This window comes from Bombina bombina, chromosome 4 (genome assembly GCF_027579735.1).
Source record: "Bombina bombina isolate aBomBom1 chromosome 4, aBomBom1.pri, whole genome shotgun sequence".
NCBI lineage: Eukaryota > Metazoa > Chordata > Amphibia > Anura > Bombinatoridae > Bombina > Bombina bombina.
Window position 1 is genome coordinate 334,631,493 of NC_069502.1, and position 15,883 is coordinate 334,647,375.

Genomic DNA, 15,883 nt, shown 5'->3' on the forward strand with positions numbered 1-15,883 from the left:
CCCGCTCTATGCCAGAAGGATGAAGATAGAAGATGCCGTCTGGATGAAGACTTCTGCCCATCTGGAGGACCACTTCTGCCTGTCTGGAGGACCACTTCTGCTGGCTTTGTTGAGGACATCTTGCTGCTTGAATGAAGACTTCTCCCGGTAAGTGAATCTTCGGGGGTTAGTGTTAGAATTTTTTTAAGGGTATATTGGGTGAGTTTATTTTTAGGTTAGGGCTTTGGGCCTGCAATAGAGCTAAATGCCATTTTAAGGGCAATGCCAATCCAAATGCCCTTTTCAGGGCAATGGGGAGCTTAGCTTTTTTAGTTAGGCTTTTATTTGGCGGGGTTGGTTGTGTGGGTGGTGGGTTCTAATGTTGGAGGGGTTGTTTGTATTTTTTTTTTACAGGTAAAAGAGCTGATTTATTTGGGGCAATGCCCCGAAAAAGGCCCTTTTAAAGGCTATTGATAGTTTAGTTTAGGTTTGTTTTTTTTTTTATTTTGGGGGGGGCTTTTTTTTATTTTGATAGGGCTATTAGATTAGGTGTAATTAGTTTAAAAATCTTGTAATTTGTTTTTTATTTTCTGTAATTTAATATTTTTTTTGTGATTTAGCTAATTTAAAGGGACACTGTAGCCAAAAAAAATCTTTTGTGATTCAGATACAGCATGCAATTTTAAGCAACTTTCTAATTTACTCCTATTATCAAATTGTCTTCATTTTCTTGGTATGTTTATTTGAAAAGCAAGAATGTAAGTTTAGATGCCGGCCCATTTTAGGTGAACAACCTGGGTTGTCCTTGCTGATTGGACATCACCTTTAAACAAGTGCTGTCCATGTTTCTGAACCCACAATTTGCTGGCTCCTTAGCTGAGATGCCTTCTTTTCAAATAAAGATTACAAGAGAATGAAGAAAAATTGATAATAGAAGTAAATTAGAAAGTTGCTTACATGCTCTATCTGAATCATGAAAAAAAAAATTGGGTTCAGTGTCCCTTTAATTTAATGTATTTAATTGTATTTAATGTAGGTAATTGATTTAATTGTAGTGTAGTGTTAGGTGTTAGTTTAACTTAGGTTAGGTTTTATTTTACAGGTAAATTTGTCTTTATTTTAACTAGGTAGTTATTAAATAGTTAATAACTATTCTACCTAGTTAAAATAAATACAAACTTGCCTGTAAAATAAAAATAAACCCTAAGCTAGATACAATGTAACTATTAGTTATATTGTAGCTAGCTTAGGGTTTATTTTACAGGTAAGTATTTAGTTTTAAATAGGAATAATTTAGATAATAATTGTATGTTTTATTTAGATTTATTTATATTATATTTAAGTTAGGGGTTGTTAGGGTTAGGGTTAGACTTAGGTTTAGGGGTTAATAAATTTAGAATAGTGGCTGCAACGTTGGGGGTGGCAGATTAGGGGTTAATAAGTGTAGGTAGGTTGCGGGCGGCAGATTAGGGGTTAATAAATATAATGTAGGTGGAGGCGATGTTGGGGGCAGCAGATTAGGGGTTAATAAATGTAATGTAGGTGGCGGCGATGTCCGGAGCGGCATATTAGGGGTTAATAAGTATAATGCAGATGTCGGCGATGTAAGGGGCGGCAGATTAGGTTAGGTTGTTAGGGTTAGGGTTAGACTTAGGTTTAGGGGTTAATAAATTTAGAATAGTGGCTGCAACGTTGGGGCGGCAGATTAGGGGTTAATAAGTGTAGGTAGGTTGCGGGCGGCAGATTAGGGGTTAATAAATATAATGTAGGTGGAGGAGATGTTGGGGGCAGCAGATTAGGGGTTAATAAATGTAATGTAGGTGGCAGCGATGTCCGGAGCGGCATATTAGGGGTTAATAAGTATAATGCAGATGTCGGCGATGTAAGGGGCGGCAGATTAGGGGTTAATAAGTGTAAGATTAAGGGTGTTTAGACTCGGGGTTCATGTTAGGGTTTTAGGTGTAAACATAACTTTTATTTCCCATAGCAATGGGACTGCGTTACTGAGATTTACGCTGCTTTTTTGCAGGTGTTAGACTTTTTCTCAGCCGGCTCTCCCCATTGATGTCTATGGGGAAATGGTGCACAAGCACGTACGACCAGCTCACCGCTCATTTAAGCAGCGCTGGTATTGAAGTGCGGTATGGAGCTCAATTTTGCTCTACACTCACGTCTTGCCTTTTAACGCCGGGTTTGTAAAAACCCGTAATACCAGCGCTGCAGGTAAATGAGCGGTGATAAAAAAAACTGCACTGTAGCACTGCATAGCTCATAACGCAAAACTCGTAATCTGGCCGAATGTCTCTTGGGTATAACTAGATCAAGTAGTCCTTGGCATGAAATCAGACAACTTTTCTATTCTATGTCATCAAAATTGCTGGCTGTGACAATGTCACCCTGGGATTTCATAGGCAATATTATATGGATATAGGCAAGATTTCTATTAAGGATGTGCTTGTGTGCCTTACATATACAGGTCAGGCGCACTGAAGCTATAGACCCACCAGGCACTGCACCTCTGGAATTCATGTAGTTACTTCTCTTCTCATTTGAGTTACAAAGATTGAGATATCATTTTTAAATCATTATATATTGTCTAAAGTCCTAAAAATTATAAGCAAAAAATGTAATTCTGGCCTGTTCCCCATTTTTCCTCTGACACTAAACGACAGAATACAACCTGGAAACAATTTTTTTCCAGTTTAAAACATCAGCCAGAATAGTTTCACCACTATCTTTGCTTGTTCCCTTTTCTGTTTAGATAAAGTGGCCCTTCTTGAAAAACCACCAAACATTAAATAATGTGGCGTGATTCTCCAAGACATCTACCCACACACTTTTAACCTCTTAATAACCGAGGACGTGCAGGGTACGTCCTCAGAAAAAAGGCAGTTAACGCCTGAGAACGTACCCTGCACGTCCTCGGTGTGGAAAGCAGCTGGAAGCGATCCTGCTCGCTTCCAGCTGCTTTCCGGTTATTGCAGTGATGCCTCGATATGGAGGCATCCTGCAATAACCTTCTACGGCCATCCGATGCAGAGAGAGCCACTCTGTGGCCCTCTCTGCACCGGACATCGATGGCCGGTATCGTTGGTGGGTGGGAGCCGGTGTGGGAGGTGGGTGGCGGCCATCGATGGCCCTGGTCATGTGGAGGGGGGCGGGATCGTGGGCGGGGGAGTCCGGGGGCGGAGGCGGGCGCGCGCACATGCGCGAGGGGGCGGGCGCGTGCACGGGGAGGGAGCGGGTGGGAACCGCTACACTACAGAAAAATGTGTCCCAAAACAAAATAAAAGTGGGACCTAGAATGTAAAAAAAAAAAACTTTAGGTGTCATTTATGTGGTGGGGGTTGGTCCGTTAGGGGGGGAAGCTACACTACAGAAAAAGATAAAAAAAATAAACATTTGTTTGTGTGCAAACTGGGTACTGGCAGACAGCTGCCAGTACCCAAGATGGCCCCCAATAAGGCAGAGGGGGAGGCTTAGAGAGCTGTTTTGGGGGGATCAGGGAGGTTGGGGGCTAAGGGGGGATCCTAAACACAGCATATGTAAATATGCTTTTTGTTTTCTTTTAAAAAAAAAAAAAAAAAAACTTTTATTTTAGTACTGGCAGACTTTCTGCCAGTACTTAAGATGGCGGGGACAATTGTGGGGTGGGGGAGGGAAGGGAGCTGTTTGGGAGGGATCAGGGGGTGGGATGTGTCAGGTGGGAGGCTGATATCTACACTAAAACTAAAATTAACCCTGCAAGCTCCCTACAAACTACCTAATTAACCCCTTCACTGCTAGCCATAATACACGTGTGATGCGCAGCAGCATTTAGCGACTTTCTAATTACCAAAAAGCAATGCCAAAGTCATATATGTCTGCTATTTCTGAACAAAGGACATCCCAGAGAAGCATTTACAACCATTTGTGCCATAATTGCACAAGCTGTTTGTAAATAATTTCAGTGAGAAACCTAAAATTGTGAAAAAATTAACGTTTTTTTTAATTTGATCACATTTGGCGGTGAAATGGTGGCATGAAATATACCAAAATGGGCCTAGATCAATACTTGGGGTTTTCTACTACACTACACTAAAGCTAAAATTAACCCTAGAAGCTCCCTACATGCTCCCTAATTAACCCCTTCACTGCTGGGCATAATACACGTATTGTGCGCAGTGGCATTTAGCAGCCTTCTAATTACCAAAAAGCAAAGCCAAAGCCATATATGTCTGCTATTTCTGAACAAAGGGGATCCCAGAGAAGCATTTACAACCATTTATGCTATAATTGCATAAGTTGTTTGTAAATAATTTCAGTGAGAAACCTAAAGTTTGTGAAAAAATTTGTGAAAAAGTGAACAATTTTTTTTATTTGATCGCATTTGGCGGTGAAATGGTGGCATGAAATATACCAAAATGGGCCTAGATCAATACTTTGGGATGTCTTCTAAAAAAAAATGTATACATGTCAATGGATATTCAGGGATTCCTGAAAGATATCAGTGTTCCAATGTAACTAGCGCTAAGTTTGAAAAAAAGTGGTTTTGAAATAGCAAAGTGCTACTTGTATTTATGGCCCTATAACTTGCAAAAAAAGCAAAGAACATGTAAACATTGGGTATTTCTAAACTCAGGACAAAATTTAGAAACTATTTAGCATGGGTGTTTTTTGGTGGTTGTAGATGTGTAACAGATTTTGGGGGTCAAAGTTAGAAAAAGTGTGTTTTTTTCCTCATATTTTATAATGTTTTTTATAGTAAATTATAAGATATGATGAAAATAATGGTATCTTTAGAAAGTCCATTTAATGGTGAGAAAAACGGTATATAATATGTGTGGGTACAGTAAATGAGTAAGAGGAAAATTACAGCTAAACACAAACACCGCAAAAATGTAAAAATAGCCTTGGTCCCAAACGGACAGAAAATGGAAAAGTGCTGCGGTCATTAAGGGGTTAATAATAAGACATTAGGGAAAACAAGTTGTTTAGAAAGTAGGCATATTATTATTGTTTTTCTAAAACGCCCATCAAGTTTTCCAATATTTCTTATCAAACTGTAGGCTTATTTAGTTCTTTGGGAAGTCTTATGCATATCCCAAGCATTGTTGAATTCCCTTCTTTGTTCTTACCACCTCTAATAGAAGTTTATTCCAAGAATCACCCTTTCTATGAGAAGTGGGTCACTAAGTTACTCCTGAACTTTCTACCCTCCATCTTGAGATCAAGATCCCTTGTTCTGGTTTTTCCCTTTTTGTGAAAAATGCTTTCATCCTTAGCTTTAGTAAATTTCCTAATATACTTAAATGTTTCTAGCATATGACATTTCTCCCCTCTAAGCTATACATATAGATGTCATGAAGTCCTTCCTTGCAAGTTTTATTTTTAGACCAGGTAAATATGGCCTCCAGAACTGTACAAAATATTTACGATGAGGTCTAACTAGGGATCTGTAAAGTGACATAACAACCTTAATGTTTTTGTTGATATTACCTTATCTTATACTATTAAGCAGTGAATTTGCCTCCTGGGCTACGCCATTGTTTACCACATTTCAAGTTATCTAAAATACTAATTCCCATGCCCTCTTCCTCTTTTGTTACTGTCAGTGCCACTAATCTATAATTAAAGGAACATGAATGTCAAAATGAAACTTTATTTATTCAATTATACCATGCAATTTTCAGTTTACTTCTGTTGTCAAATTAAATTCATACTTTTAGAATCTTTTTTTGAAAAACATAGCTAGGCATGCTCAGGAGCAGCAATGCATTACTGAGAGGGAGCTGGTGATTGGTGGCTACACACATTTCTCACTTGTTATTGGCTCACCAGGTGCGTTTAGTGCCAGTAGTGTACTGTTGGTCTGGGGGAGACTTTAACAAGGTATTTAACTGTGTGTGTGTGTGGGGGAGGGGTTTAATACATAGTTATATGTAAGCAAGCTCTCAATAAAAAATATCTTCAACACATTAGACTATTTTCTTTTTACATTTTTATATCTATTCCTCATACTAATTTATTTCTTGCTCTTTGAACAGTTAATAGTTTATTTATGTCCTTTTTAAGCCATACATGTTTAAGTAAGTTGAACACTTCCCTTTAAATATGTGTACCAATCATTGTATCATGTAAATTATCATATAAGGTCAGATTTCTTCCTGCAAGTGTTTGTGTTGACTGCTGCCTACAAGTGTGGTTAAGCCTATGACCTGGAAACGCAATAACGGGATTCTCATGTACACACAGCTGCTCCCCTTCTGTTTGTTCTGCAGCTTGGTATGTTCTTTAATTCTGAATCACACAGCTATAGGCATGAAGCAAACAAGATTTATTAAAAAGCAATAAAGACAGGAATTTAGCTTGTGTCAGTGATTATCATTTCAGCTTTTCCCTCTGAATGGCCACCCACAGATGCGTTTTTCAAAGACTTTAATTTAGATGGTCTGGGCTCGTCATTAACCATTCTTTCCCACCCAAGCTATTGAGTCCTCAGAATGTTTGCTAATAGCTCTGCTTCATCATGTGATTTGTTTCATACAAGAATTCCATAACAAGGCCTTCCCACTCATTAAACATCCTGAAAGGTAATAGCTGAAATATCTTTAGTTCAAAATGTAACATATAAAAGCTGTATGTCAATAGACAGAGTCTAATAAAGCTTCCATGCTGAGTAATATAGTACTAGGCATTTAAAGAGACAGTTTTTACTAACAAAATGACAGCATATTGATTGCAAAAATAAACAATACATACATAATACTGTACGAGCATGCATGTGTATTACTGATGTGCAAGGGAAAAATTTGATTTCGTACGGAAAAAAAATTGATTGTACATTTTTCATTTTAGTTCATTTACTTTCATGGTTATATTTGTTTCAAAAGAATTTAATTTGAAAAATTTCAGATCAAACTAAAATATTTGTTTTAAGATACAGTACAGATTCTAGCTATTGTTCTTTATCTGAAGCTGTAATCAGCTATATAAGCTTTCATTTTGTCATTCTATGTAACTCTTAAAGGGACAGGAAACCCCAAAAATGTCCTCCTAATTTAGATAGAACATACAATTTTAAACAACTTTCATAATAAATTATCAAATATGCTTCATTCTCTTGTCATCCTTTTCTGAAGGAACAGCATTGATTTACTAGCAGCTAGCTGAACACATCTAGTTAGCCAAATAGCCAATCACAAGAGAGAAATGTACACAGGCACCAATCACCAGCTATATCCCACTGGTGTAGGATATGTGCGTATTCATTTTCAACAATGGTTACCAAGAGCAAAGGACTTTTGAAAATAGAAGTGATATTAAAAGTCTCTTAAAATGACATGCACTATCTTATTCTTGCAAGTTTAATTTGGACTGTCCTGTCACTTTAAACTTATTCTTTTATGTATACATCTACATATGTTTGAGGTTCACAAGTAATATGGAGAACAATCATGTATTTCAATAAGGTATTGTGAAAGTATTGTGGGTATTTTATTTTATATATGCAAGTATGGTAAACTATATATAAAAATTGTGAGCCAATGTATAACAGATATGGCTAATAACTTTGCAGCTTTCTCACAAATCCCCTTGTGATGCAGACATATAAGAGGCGTGACATTTATGAAAGTCTTAGATATAGCATCATTATTACATCATTTCAATTGTTTTCTAGAACATATATTTTTTAAGAAGTTTGATATTTAACTGCTCAAATAAATGGAGTGTTGATGTACTGTCAAATAGTTCTTGTTGTGGAACACTGTAAAATCCATGCAAATAACTTGATATCATAGACTGTGTCTCTTATTGCTGAACAATTAATTCATTGTATGGCCTATAGATTGTGTTATGCCATACTTGTGCTTCAACCTGCCAAACAATTTGCATCATGGACTGTGTGTCTCTTATTGCTCAACTGCTACCTCCTTGTATGGCCTATGGATTGTGTTATGCCATATTTGTGCATTAACTTGCTAAACAATTGGCATCATGGACTGTGTCTCCTAATGCTCAACTACTACCTACTTGTATGGCCTATGGACTGTGTCATGCCATACTTGTGATTCAACTTGCCAAACAATTGGCATCATGGACTGAGTCTCTTATTGGTTGACTACTACCTAGTTGTATGACATATGGGCTGTGTCATGCCATATTTGTGATTCAACTTGCCAAACAATTGGCATATTGGACTGAGTCTCTTATTGGTTGACTACTACCTAGTTGTATGACATATGGACTGTGTCATGCCATATTTGTGATTCAACTTGCCAAACAATTGGCATCATGTCTCCACATGGAAAAAAAATTGCCAGAGGAATTGAAAAATCTGTTTGTGAGACTTCACAAAGATGGAAAAGGATACAGGAAGATTGATGACCTTGTCAATCAACCCGATCGTATCTGATCGGGTTGATTTCTGTCCACCGCCTTAGAGCAGGCGGACAAGTTATGGAGCAGCAGTCTTTACTGTCCATACGGAGCTTGATAAATCGGCCCCATAATGTCAACTTCTATGGACAGCATCCATAGAAAAAACCCTTGCTTGCTCTTCGGCACAAAACTGCAAAATTAAACTTTGCTAAACAACATGAAAAGCCTGATGAATACTGGGAGCACATTATTTGGTAAGATGGCCAAGACCAAGATAAAAATTTTTCATCTAAGATGGGGTGCAGCATGTTTGGTGTGAACCTGGTCAGGATTATTACAGTGAATGCATAGTCCCAACAGTGAATCATGGAGGTGGGTGTGTGACGACATGGGGCTGCATGACTGCAAAAGGTGTTGAGGAGATGACATTTATAGATGGCACCATGAATGCCTGGGATATAGCCAAAATACTGGCTGACAAGATGAATCCCAGGACGGATATTCCAGCATGATAACGATCCAAAAGCACACTGCCAACATCACAAATGAGTTTCTAAAAGAGAAACAAGTGAAAACTATGACCTGGCCAAGTATGTCACTTGACTTGAATCCAGTAGAACACCTTTGGGGTATTTTAAAGAGAATGGTAGAGCAACACAACCCCTCTAGCAAAGAGCAGCTGAAAACAATTGTCTCTGAAGAAGGGCAGAACATCTCTCCAGAAATTTGTACAACACTGGTTTCCTCCATGCCAAGGAGGATTGAGTCTGTCATCAAAAATAAAGGTGGATATGTAAAGTATTGAAAAAAAAAAAGATTTGAATCTCAGTAATGAAAGGTGCACTGACTTTTGTTGCATTGAGTTCCTGCATTGGGGCCGATTTTTTTTAATATAGTAAATCTAAATTGTTAGTTTCTAATTTTACATAAGAGCAAATAACCTACTATAAAACTTAGACGAAATGCAGTTACTGTTAGGTTATACAATTTTGAATCATTTGACATTTAAGTGATATTGCAATGGGGTGTACTTACTTCTGTCGTATACTGTATATATTTATATCAGTATATATTCATATAGATACATAGGTATAGATATATATTTTGCAAAAAAAATAAGAGAGAGAGAGAGAGAGAGAGAGAGAGATAGAGAGATATAGAGATATATAGAGAGATATAGAGAGATATAGAGAGATATAGAGAGATATAGAGAGATATAGAGAGATAGATAGATATGCACTCACAGGAATGAACAACTGGCTCAATACCATTGTTAGCCTGTTCTATGGCGATTTACCACCTGGGTGCAGCTTTTTATCCCAGAAATCTAAATACATATAGAGAAAAGCCTGTTCTATGGCGATTTACCACCTGGGTGCAGCTTTTTAGCCCAGAAATCTAAATACATATAGAGAAAGGTGCACTCACAGGAATGAACTGGCTCAATACCATTGTTAAAGTAATCTCCAGCTATGGTGAGCAAATAAGCCCTTTGTTTAGCTTATTGTTAGCCCGAAACGTTGCTTTGTTAAATTGGACCCTGTATGTAAAATAAAGGTCACTTTGCTCACCATAGCTGGAGATTACTTTTTCATTTGGATCTATCTGGTCTTGGTAAGCCTTCTCCATGCTCTTGTGAGTAGTGGGTGCTGTATTCATTTATCTTATTCAATACCATTGTTAGCCTGTTCATTGTCGAATTACCACCTGGGTGCAGCTTTTTAGCCCAGTAATGCTTTTCACAGAGTAGAACTTTACTGTAGTATATCAGTCTGATCCCGCATATTACGGTCAGTTCAGCACCGAAATACCAGGCAAGTACTCTCTGAACAAGGAACACAGCAACCCCAGACAATCGTTTCGGCTTTCATTGGGCCTCGTCAGTGAGGTGTAGCCATATTCCTGATATACTACAGGAAAGTTCTACTCAGGTGAAAAGCATTACTGGGCTAAAAGAAGTTGTACCCAGGTGGTAAATCACCATAGAACAGGCTAACAATGGTATTGAGCTGGTTGTTCGTTCCTGTTAGTGCACTTCTCTTTGTATGTATTTAGTCTCCCTATGGGAAAAAGGGGCAACCAGACGTGGACTCCTTGCTCAGTGTGCTTAGAGGAATATGGCTACACCTCACTGACGAGGCCCAATGAAGGCTGAAATGATTGTCTGGGGTTGCTGTGTTCCTTTTTCAGAGAGGAATAGCCTGGTATTTCGGCGCTGGACTGACTGTAATAGGTGGGATCAGACTGATATACTACAAGAAAGTTCAACTCTGTGAAAAGCATTACTGGGCTAAAAGAAGTTGCACCCAGGTGGTAAATCGCCATAGAACAGGCTAACAATGGTATTGAGCTGGTTGTTCGTTCCTGTGAGTACACTTCTCTTTGTGTGTGTGTGTATATATATATATATATATATATATATATATATATATATATTTATTATTATTTTTATTTTTTTAAATATATTTAAAAATAAAAAGAGCGTTTTCTTCTATGGGAAGAACAGAGCAGTGTAAAGTTTATTTTAGTTGGCCTAGCACAGTCTCGGATTAGTGTTCAAGCAATATTTGATAGGTGTTTTTTTGGGGCAGACCCCATAAAAGTCTATGGAGAGAAGTAGTAAGCACGGTCGTGATATCCGAAGTCCTAAAGTTAGCATGCATCAATTTTTTACTCTTTCGCCAACTTTTTGCTTTCAACTTGTAATACACGCACATGCAGATGTTCTAATGTTTTTACTTCAAGCACAGTTACCACAAGTTTGAAAAAGATATTTAGTAATCTGGCCGTTTGATATGAAAAAATACATACAGTTATCTAATTGTGTCATAGGGTAAATTATAATACAAGAATGATCTTAAAGAACTGTGTGAAGGGTAATTATTTCAGATTTCTGTATATGCAACCTAACCATTTTATAATATCGATCTAGGTAAAACTGATATTACAAGATATCTTATCCCATTTCAACATTTTTGTTTTACTAATGCTACAATTTAAGGATCCTTTTGGTTGACAAAAAAATCTTAATTTCCTGATATCCTAAATATTGGGCTTCTTTTTGGGGATCTTTTGTCCCCTCAAGAATTTTGGCATAAAATTTAAAAATTCTACATCTTCTAACATTCTTGAATCCAACTATAAAATTATTTAGAGATGCTGCCTTACTCCTCATGTTTCTGATGAATGTTAGCGTAATTGTGGAGAAAGGACTGTTTTGTACCCATATCTTCTCCCTCTATACCCATTCTCATATGCAATCATGTTGCATATTTTTGGGGCAAGCCATGGTTTTGAATTGCATCACTTCCTCTTTTAAGAAGGTGTCTTCATCAGGAGTAAACATGGGGCCTCTTGTTAGGGAGCATTTAGGTTTGCAGTGCCTCCATTTTTTAGAGTCCCTAATTTTTACTTCTGACTTTCTGATTTTATGCCATATGGAGCTTGAGAAATATGCCTCTTATCTCCTTTGCTTTGGCAAATAAAACCAATAATAAAAGAGCTTCTGAAATTAACCAAGCATGTCCCTGAGTTGCACCGCAGCCCCTTTTATAACAGTGTAAAAAAGCACAATTAGCTCAGTTAAATTATAGGAAGCAGGGAGGGGGGGGAGAAAAATTTAGTTTGATAACCCTTAAAATGTGAATACTATTCAATAGTTTATGTTTATTATTTTTATTATTATTATTTATTTTGAAAGCACTGTAAAATTTGTAGTGCTGGGCATTAAAGGGACAGTATACACCAACTGTCCTGTAACTGCATGTAATAGACACTACTATAAAGAAGAATGCACAGATACTGATATAAAAATCCAGTATAAATCCTTTTAAAAACTTACTTAGAAGCTCCAAGTTTAGCACTGTTGATGAGCTGGTACACCCACTGAAAGGGGCTGGAAGAAGACCCCCCCCCCTTCCCTGTATATGAAAAGACAGATTAGACAAACAGAAGCCAACAATAGTCTGTAAACGCATGTATACATCTGACACTTTGAGGCCGAATTATTAAAGGTCTTGTGGACCTGATCCAACAGTGCGGATCAGGTCCGCAAGACCTCGCTGAATGCGGAGAGCAATACGCTCTCTGTATTCAGCATTGCACCAGCAGCTCACAAGTGCTGCTGGTGCAACGCCGCCCCCTGCAGACTCGCGGCCAATGGGCTGCCAGCAGGAAGGTTTCAATCAACCCGATCATACTCGATCGGGTTGAATTCCGGCGATCTCTGCCCGCCTGCTCAGAGCAGGTCTGAAGACTCGCCAGAAACACGGGCCCACAAGCTCCATACGGAGCTTGATAAATGGGCCTCTTTGGGGCTTGGTTAGGGGTCTGAAAATCATTACAATTAAAAAATAAGCAAAACTTTACACTGTTAAAAAAACACTTCCAGATGGGCTATATAAATTGATCATATGCAAAACATTTATGCAAAGAAAAATATAGTGTATAGTGTATTTGTAATGTCCCTTTAAGAAATGAGTAACACCTGCATCTATTTCTAGGTTCCTTTAAGCAGTGAATCTCAACTAGTTTTCTCAAGCACCGCTGGAATGTGTCACTGGGAATTGTGGAGTTAAAGAAATCTGTGTACAAGACTAAGGACCACTTTACATGTTTGAGAAAGGGCCCAGGTTTTTACCTATTTTTACTTCTGCAATGTTCTCTTAAAGTTACTTTTGAATAAAAGGTTTATCAAACATTTGTGAGGATATGGTCGGTGAAGGTTTTTTAATATGTCTGGCACATCTTGTAAAGAGCTAGGGTTTGAGGGCTGGGATACAATTAATGTGAGAATAATAAGAGTGAACCCTTTCATCCAAATGTTGCATATTGATTTTTTAGGAGAGATTACATTTGTGTATATATTTTGTAAACAGTTTCAATTGGTAGCAAATTACCAGCTTTATTACTTTCAGTAAAGAACTTTTCCTCTAATTTAAAAGCTTTTTGTTGCATATCTTTATGTAGTAGATAATGCAACTATAACCTTATGCCAGATAGCTATCAATATCTTACACCTAGATTACGAGTTTTGCGTTAACAGGGGTGCGGTGCTAACGAGCAGTTTTCCGTCACCGCTCACTTGCAGACAGTGCTGCTCCACATCTCACCTCAATACCAGCGCTGCTTATGGTAGCGGTGAGCTGGTAAAATGTGCTTGTGCACGATTTCCCCATAGGAATCAATGGGGGAGAGCCGGCTGAAAAAAAACCTAACACCTGCAAAAAAGCAGCGTAAAGCTCCTAACGCAGCCCCATTGATTCCTATGGGGAAATACATTTTATCTCTACACCTAACACCCTAACGTGAACCCCGAGTCTAAACACCCGTAATCTTACACTTATTAATCCCTAATCTGCCACCCCCCGACATAGCCGACAACGACATTATATTATTAACCCCTAATCTGCCGCTCCAGACACTGCCACCACCTACATAATATGTATTAACCCCTAATCTGATGCCCCCAACATCGCCGAACCCTACATTATATTTATTAACCCCTAATCTGCAGCCCCCAATGTCGTCGCAACCTAACTACATTTATTAACCCCTAATCTGCCGCCCACAACGTCGCCGCCACTATAATAAGCACATTAACCCCTAAACCTAAGTCTATCCCTTACCCTAACCCCCCTAACTTAAATATAATTTTAATAAATCTAAATAAAATTACTATCATTAACTAAATTATTCCTTTTTTTCGGTAAAGACCCGCTGTGCTAACGCTGCTTTTTTTTCCAGCCCACCCTTAAGACAACGCTGGTATTTAGAGTTGTCTGAGTGGCTGCATTAGCCTCAGAAAAGGGAGCGTAGAGCATAATTTAGCTCCACTTCAACCCTCAATACCAGCGTTGCCTACGGTAGCGGTAAGCTGGAAAAACGTGCTTGTGCACGATATCCCCATAGGCAACAATGGGGCTGAGCTGGCTGAAAAAAAACCCTAACACCTGCAAAAAAGCAGCGTTCAGCTCCTAGCGCAGCCCCATTGTTTCCTATGGGGAAACACTCTCTAAGTCTACACCTAACACCCTAACATGAACCCCGAGTCTAAACACCCCTAACCTTATACTTATTAACCCCTAATCTGCCACAGTATATTACTTCCGTAATATAGGGGAGATATATAGGAATAAAAGGTAATCTCCAGGGGGAACCCGTGACTATATTTAATGTGTATGGCCCAAACACAAAGCAGAACGCATTTTTTAAGAAGATAATTAACCCCATTCTGGATTTCCAAGAGGGGGTTACTATATTGGGGGGAGACTTTAATGTGACACTAGATCCAAATTTAGATAATTCAAAAACAAAATCTTCCACACCCAAATATATTATAAATCATGTTAATAATAGTTTAGCCCAGACTGCTTTGCAAGATGCATGGAGATTATTCCACCCGGATCAAAGAGGTTATACCTTCTTTTCACACCCACATTCATCTTATTCAAGACTTGACTACTTCTGTTTGGATTTAAAAGGATTAACAAGGACATTGGAAATCAAGATCCTTCCAATGACTTGGTCAGATCACGCCCCGGTAAGCTTGAAGGTAAATTGGGGTATCCAGGAGGGAAAACAGTATAATTGGAGACTAGATGACGCTATATTAAGGAAACAAGAGGATAAGGATAAGATTGCAGGATTATTAGTAGAATATTTTAATATCAATAATACAGACGATATTTCAACATCAATCCTCTGGGATGCACATAAATGCGTCATGAGGGGTGAGTTAATTAAATTAAGAGCTGCGCAAAATAGGTTAAGAGAAAAACAGTTCCTGGAGACAATGAATAAGATACATATCTTGGAGAAGAGACATAAGCACACCCCAGAAAATAAAAATATTTAGAAGAAATAGGGAAAGAAAGGAGGACCATCCAGGAATACTGGTCTAGCATAAACAAAAGAAAAGCAATATGGCTAAAACGTAAATATTATACGGAAGGGGATAAAAATGGTAGGCTTCTGGCCAGAGCTATTAAGAAAAAAGAAATAAGTAATGGTATCTACAAATTAAAGAACGATAATAAAAAAAAATTGTAAGAACCAAAAGGAGATTAGTATACAATTTGAAAATTTTTATAAATCCCTATACAATATAGATTCTCAAGGCAGGGAAGAAATAGATTGGAGAACTTATACAAGTACGCTTAGATTAAATAAAGTAACAGAAGTAGAAAATCAAAAGTTAGACGAACCAATAAGCCTCCAGGAAATTCATGAGACTATCGAGAACCTAACAGAAGGAAAAGCCCCAGGCCCGGATGGGTTTACGGCCCTATATTATAAAAACTACAAAGATATCCTATCCCCATTCTTATTGAAATTATACACCTCAATAGATGAAGGGAAGAAGTTTTCCATAGAAATGCAGGAGGCTAGTATAATCGTGATCCCCAAGACAGGTAAAAGTAAGGAGGAAGTGAAAAACTTTAGACCTTTATCACTTTTAAACTTGGATCTAAAAATATATGCAAAGATTATGGCCAACCGTCTAAAGCATATTTTGTAACAAATCATACATTTGGACCAAGTA